The following is a 7,569-nucleotide window of genomic DNA, read 5'->3' as shown; positions in this document are numbered from 1 at the left end:
GTCGGGGAGCTAAGATCTCGCATGCTGTGAGGTGCGGCCAAAAACCAAACAAACAAAGAAATCATTACCAGGATTTAAAAGTAGACCAAGATTAGTTAACAAGCCAAGTTTCCACCTGAAACTCAATATAACTGATTTATAGGAATCAGAAGAAACATAGCGGGTAATTCACAGCACAACCTTTTATTTAATTATTTTTAAAAATCTCTTCCCAGGTGGTGGAAAAATACTAGAAACTTAGCTTTGTTTTGAGTGTTTACATCTAAAGACGTTTTACTCCTATATTTGTGCTTTTTATAAATACACTCTAGACATGGAGTGGGTATTATCATTATGTAGATTGGTGCTTACAAAGCATAAGATGCTTTTACGTTAAATATTCTGTCACTGGTCTTAATTAGTTTTAGTCTTAGTCTTTAGCAAAGACATTTGATCCAAAGCCTGAGGTTTTTTTTGTATTTTTTTTTTAACTCTTTTGCTGTGAAATCTTGAGAAACCACAGTTCCATGCTAAGTTTCTCAGAGAGAAAATTCTGGGGCGAGGTTGTTTCCATGTTTCATGCATCACGATTGCTGACGTAGGAACTGGGGAGGTTTCCTTTCCGAAACGAACCTCGGGCGTCTTTCTGCCCACATCTCAGCCATGCACTTTGGGTCTTGACCTGTCGATGGAGAGCATGCTTCTAACTGGGCCGGCTGTCCAGCAATGCAGAACTGCTGATGTTGGTATTTTCACTGTGCTGGGATTTACTGGGGAGAGGTTGGGATGGATTTGAGGGAAGAACATTTTTTCAGGGTCTCAAACCTGATGGTATCACCAGAGGAACCGTTTCAGCAGTTTTCTGGGATTTGCTCGTTTTGGTAAACTCCCAGGCTGTGATCTCATGCACGAGGGGACGTCTCGTGGCCCTGAATGGGGCAGGGGGCGTGCACCCCGAAGCTTGCACTTCCTCCTAAATAGCTTGGTTGACCCCACAGGGAGTACTGCCAGAATGCCCTCTTTCTGGAAAGTGTGTTCCCAACGTGGCCCGGGCCTGCCAAAGGTCACTGTCCCCACACATGCCCTTAGGTGGCCTGGGATACACTGAGAGGCCATGATGGGGGAAGTTTCCAGATGGCTTTGCCCCTTCCCAAAGGAAAGTTGTGGCCTCATCTTTCTAGAGAGAGCGCATGCACTTTTATACGTACATGGTTTGTACAATATTTACCTCCAAAAAGACCTGGAGGGCTGCTTATTATGTTTTCCTAAATCTGTTGCTTCTGACATTTGTAGCTTAGTTCTAAATTTACAAGCTAGGGTTTGAGACTCTAGCTCAAACAGCAAATTTGAACTCATTTTAAGCACCCAGGCTTCAAAGAAAAGCCTAAATATTTTTTTTTCAAGGGAGGTTAGGGGTGATGATATTGCAAAGTCCAGACAGTTTTCAGTTGTGGTATATAAAATAGGAATAACAGTCAACCTGCAATAAATATAATTAAGTGTAGCCTTAGAACTTTACCTAATTGTTCATGAAGATAGTCAGATGTGAGGGAAAAATAGAAGTAGGAAATTAGAGATGGTGATGTTGCTCTTTCCAAGATTTATTTTAATCTTTTCAAAATAGGATGATTATCCCATTAATAGATAATGATCCAATTATTCTGACCCGTTTTGATAAACTATTTTGAAGTGTTTAGATGGGACATCTCCATGTTGGATTTTGTGTAATCTCGTACTAATTAATAAGTCTCATTTATTTTGATATTTTCTGCAGTGGCTGCTCAATACACACACACACACACACACACACACACACACACACACACACACACACACACACACACACACACACACCATCTCTCTGACACCAAAACTTTGTATGAAAACAATTCAGTGAATCTTTGCAAGTTTTCCAGTTATGCAGCTGTCTATTGCAATCCAGCTGCAGGAATGGGGTGGATTCAGCCAACTTTCCTCTGATAAATAAAAAGCCATGTGTCCATTGCATCATCATCTAGAGATTCAGGGCACTACAGAAATGCTGGAAAAGTCAGGGACTGAGGCCATGGACGAGCAGAGAAGATAGCAATGTACACAAGATAAATTATGCCCCAGGATTGATTTCACATTGAATTTTTTGGTTCATTTGGAAACACAGGGCAGGGTAATAAAGCTCCACCAAAATCTTTCACATGGCTTAGTGCTGCACTCAGGACATTGATTTCCTTAATAAAATATACCCAGGAGTCCCGTTAACTTTTTTACTGAACCTCAGTTTAGCAAACACTCTTGCCAAGTTGTAGAGATTTCAAATATAGTGAATAATCGTAGTTAATACTCATTCTGGTTTTGGTCTTTCTTTTTGCAACAGGTGGGAGGAGGGGGAAGATGTAAGATGACAGTTTCAGCATATATGCTAGTCAAGGCATAAACTGAAGTCATTTCATAAGCGAATGAAAATATATATGAATCGCATTGCTTCTTTACATAATGTCCATCTTATCCTGTTTAACAAAGCTGAATTTGGCGATATATGTTCCCGTTTGTTGGGACAATTAATCCAGTAGCTGATTCCAGAGAACTGCATACAAAACTGGCAATGAAATTTGACAAGGAATTTCTGGATGCCTACAGTTGTTTTTTGGATACTTCTGAGCCATGCCTACAGGTTATTGCTAAAAAGAGATGCACATATGTGCAACATGCTTTCAGCATAAAACTAATCTTTTAAAATTTTTGCAGAAAAAAAAATGTACCCACTCAGTTTCGTATCTTTCTTTCTCATATATAAGTCAGACGTTTCCCCCCTGTCCCATGACTGGTGAAGATGATTCATTCTTCAAATGCTAGATACAGTACTAACCCTATGCTCTGGTCAGACACTTTTACCCTAACCACCAACGGGTTTGAACCCAGATGCCTGCTGCTTTATCATTAGGAGAATTTATTCTGTCCACTGGTTACAGGTTTGTGAAATACTAGTTCTATAATATCTAAAAATTCATTGTCATATCAGGTTGAATTGTTCCCTCCAGTTGCTTAAAAGTTAAATATTATTCAACTTCATATATGAAAAAATGCATTTACCCGCATTTACTCACCTTATTGTCTAAATCAGTGTTTCCAAATTCAAGCATGGAGACTTATTAAAATACAGATTTGGGGGCCCCGCCCCTGAGTTTTTGGTTCAGTAGGTCTAAGGACAGGCCCAAGAATGTGCATTTCTCACCAACTCCCAGATGCTACCACTGCTGGGTCTGGGTCCCACTTTCAGAACCACTGGCGTAAATAATGTCTTTTGCCCATTAAGCCACATTTTTCCTACACCAGCATCTACCGGTATCATTGGTTTACAGCTTATGGAAAACACACACATACAGACGTGTACTATTTCTTTCATTCTTTCAAAATTCTTTTTTCTTTCTACTTCCACGAAGATTTATGAATGTCTGAAGGTAGGAATAGAAATATGGCCAGTTCTTCAAAACCCACATTCTTTATCATCTGGCAGGGTGCATCTGTTCCCAGCCAAAGACAACCTTTAAATTAAAACTAAAGCAGATCAAAGCAAACAGTTTAAGATGAAGATGCAGGAGAGCCAAGATTCTGGGGAAGTATTAGATTGAGAGAGATGTGAGCAGGCAACCACCAATTCCATTCCAGGTGAAAAAGATTTTGTTCTAAACGCCAACAAGACAAAGTATTGGTGAATATAGGAGAAATTTTCTACACAAAAACTTCTGTTTGCACATTACAACCATGTCTAAATAAGTTCCTAATCTAAAAATGTTGTTTTGGTGCAAATCCACCCAACAAAGATGTCATGACTCAAAAGAGAAATAAGAGGCTTGCACCAGCGTCGGCCGTCATGGCCCAGGTGCTTCAGACTGTCACATGTGTCTGCATCGTGGTCTTGCCTATAAAACAGGAGCAGAACACCCCCAGCTCGAGATCCTGCCGGGGGCTCAGAAACCTGCATCCACAGTCGGCCTGGATCAGCTCCCACCTGGAAATGATTGCCTTTCCCAGGTGAGACCATCATGGGCATGGCTGTGCCTGCGGCCAGACCTTAACTTGGACTTCCTGGCTTATCCACAGGAACCTCAGGGGACACACTGGGCTCTGGAATGACATGGTAAAAGCCACATTTTTTATATCCACTAAAAGCTTTGCTAAGAGTCAGGAAGTGGGTTTAGATATTGCTATGCCCAATCGGGGAGGGGTAGGACAAGGAGGAAAGGTAAAGTCTTCCCTTCCAGAAATAAAACATTTTATACTTGGCTATGCCGGAACAGGGGTGGTCCCTGGAAGGCAAGGAAATCTCTCCCTGCGCTAAGAAGCGGTAGCATCACCCATCAAGTAAACTGCTAGCTCCCCAGGCAGCTTTGCTACTGGAAGGCTCACGTGTGTCACGTTACAGTTAATTGAATGTGAGGTACTTCTTCTTTTTCCAAGCCCCCTTGGTAATGGAGGCAGCTCTTTACACTCCCAGGTAGAATTTAACCTGCCGACTGGATGTTAACCAAGCACACTCCTTAGGAGGAAGAACAAGAAGTTTGAAGATATAAAAGAGATCTTCACGTGCCTTGGATGACCAGGTAACAGCGTTGTTCGTATGACTCTCAAAAGGAATCTAATCCAATTCCAAATTGTAAACTCCATTTTGGTATCTGTTGCAGGCAGGAATTCTGGCCCGGCGGTATTTTACCCTGGGTGGGCTGGCTACGCAGAAAGTTTCACAGTTTCTACGTGTGAATTCTGGGACAAGACAGCCTTTCGGGGTGAGTGGTGAGTTTCCCTGCACACCCTGCAGGGAGGTGACGTCATGTGTCACTGTTTCTTCTGAGAGTTCCTGGTTGTGTCAGTGGTCTGGAAAGCAGACCGGGTCCCTCTGTTTCCTCCCCCCACTTCTCATCTGTCACTGGTCCTGATCATTCTCACTTGGCACTTTGTCACGTGTCACAGCCTGACCTGACTTCTCCCTTCCGCTTGCCTGGAGGTGGGCAGAGCTGGGTTCCTCAAGGGCTCTCATTACCAGCTGAGCAGTGATTCTGACACACACCAAGTCCCCAGACAGGGAGGGCTGGGGTACCGGGAGACCCAGGTTCTGTGATACATGAAATAAAGACAGGGAACATTTCTAACCCAACTTTCAAGCTCTTGGATAATGACATGGTGGCCATAATAGCATCCTTCTTCTTGTAAAAGGCATAATTCAGAGGAGCCAGCAAGGTCTGGACACAAGGGCAATTGGAGACACAAATCCCATAGAGATGAACTAGCTCAATTGTAACCGTTTGCGTGTTTTTCATGGGTCTGCTTGGCCCAGGCAGTGTCTGTTTCCAGTGAGGGGGCGTTCCGGGGGCAACGGATACACTGAGAGTAGTTTCAGAGGGATACTGATGGGTGTCAGAAATGTGTTACCACAAAGATGTTTTACTTTCTCCACTATACTTGTGTAAACGAGGCAGGTTTCAGTTTTACCCTCAATGTCTGCAAAACACCTCTTCTTGTGTGAGAACTTCGCAGCTCAGGGGCCCCAGTTTCTTAGAATTTTGAAGTAATAATAGTTGTTAAAGCTGCAATCTTGTGTCTCAGACTTCACCTGAAAATGCAGGCACTAAAAATCTGCAAGTGGACCAAACCGAGAAGCGTTCTGCTCACTGTTCAGAGACCCACCCCCCTCCCCGGAGAGTGTCTATTTTGACAAGCCCAGAAGTCAAATCCTAGGCCTCCCCACTGTGTGTCAGTGCTGGTCACCATACTGAGTTCAGTCCTAAAGCAGTGGTCGTTGGTCCCACATTAGAATCACCTGGGGTGTATTTACGATTACCCATCCCCACCCCTGCCATAATTCGCAGCTAGGCGATGTGGTTACCTGTTTCGGGCTACCTGGTGTTTCTACCTGTGTCCCTGGTTCAGAATCACAGCTCGTGGAAGTATAATCAGACCATTTGGGATATTTTATTGTGCAGATCCAAAAAGGAATGCTGTGTGTCCTGTAGGTCTTTGCTACTCAAAGTGTGGTTAGGCCTGCACCTGGCGGCTCTGGCTAGAACGAGAGATTTGGGGAATTCCTGTAGAATGGCACCGTCAGCTGGAACTTTCAGAGATGATGTGAATGTCCTACACCTGTGCTGTCTGATATGGTAGCTGTGAGGCGCGCGTGGCTGTTGAGCACTTGAAAGGTGGCTCCGGGCAACTAAGAATAACATTTTAAATCTTGTTTAATTAATTTAAATTTGCTTTAAAAGAGCCACATGTGATTAGTGGCTGCAGTACTGAGCAGAGCAGATAGAGAGTACTAAGGGGCCGACTGGGCGGACAGAGATGGTACATTTTCTTCCGTGGTGTCCAGAAGATGCCCCTTCTGGCCCAGCATCTCCTGGGTCCTGAGGCCGGCCGCCCGGAAATAGGAGGGGTGCCTCAGGGCAGCCGTGCTCACAGGGTGCTCGCCAGACCAGCAGCAGCAGCGTCCCCTGAGGGCCCTCGAATCAGGCCTCCCGAATCAGAATCTGCATTTTAACGAGGTCCCCAGGTCACGTGTACGAACATCTGAGTTTGAGAAGCTCTGCCAGTAAATGCTGCTCTGCCCTCCAGGGGACATGTGGCCATTTACGCACACTCTTTTCTAGGAGGTCCCTGTGCGTTGTTGCTGGCATCCGCGGATGCTACAGGAAGTACCAAATGGGACAGGCACAGATGATGCGGAACAGCACACTTGAAATTGGGGGTGGATTGGTGAATTTGGAAGGCAAGAGAGTCATCTTTTTGTTCTAATAAGCCCTCATTTTCATTGGATAAAGGAATAATTGCGGAGAACTTAATTGAAGGGCCAAGATCTAACTCAGGGTGACTCTCACCCAATCTTCAGGTTCACTCCACTCTTTAGACGCGGACCCCTTGGATATGCTACCAGGTGTACTGCTAATATTGGAAATTCCTGTGTGGTACTGATGAACTAAACAGGCCTGTCTCCTTTCTATAATGAAGCCGGGACTGATTCTACATTTTTCCTTTTAAGCCCCATAAGATTTTGCTTCACTTGCAAGATGAGAGATTTCCTATGGAGGAAAAAAATAGCTCAGCAAAGAAAGTCATTGCATGTAGCAAAAGGGGGCAGAAAATAGAAAAAGGAGGGGAGTGGCTTATATAACAGCAATTTTTTGTAGTGAATGTGGGGACAGGTCCCACCGGGAGGACATTTAGGCCGTCATTTTTGAAATGATAATGGGGACCCCGGTTTGAAGCCAGAAGCAAACACAGCCAGGAAGTGGGGGAGCAGATGACTCAGCCCCCAGAACGTGGGAGGGCCGGGATAATCTCTTCACCCAGGGGAGCGCCAACAGTCATCCATGGTGTTGGTGGTATCCTGCAGTCGTCTTGGTGTGAGTGAGAAGGACAACATTCCTCCGGCAGCTCATGTGAGTAATTTAATCACAGCTCTCTGCATGCCAAATTCTGGCTATTTAGCCCAGACAGCCTCTGAATTTTCCTTCCCTAGGGACCTCCTGTCCCCCTACTCCTTTTAGGTGGCACCCCCAAACCAAATATAAAACAAAACAACTGGGAATGGTTTTTTGTTTTTTT

Source organism: Physeter macrocephalus, chromosome 14, assembly GCF_002837175.3.
Source record: "Physeter macrocephalus isolate SW-GA chromosome 14, ASM283717v5, whole genome shotgun sequence".
Classification (NCBI taxonomy): Eukaryota; Metazoa; Chordata; class Mammalia; order Artiodactyla; family Physeteridae; genus Physeter; species Physeter macrocephalus.
This window is presented reverse-complemented; position numbering follows the sequence as displayed.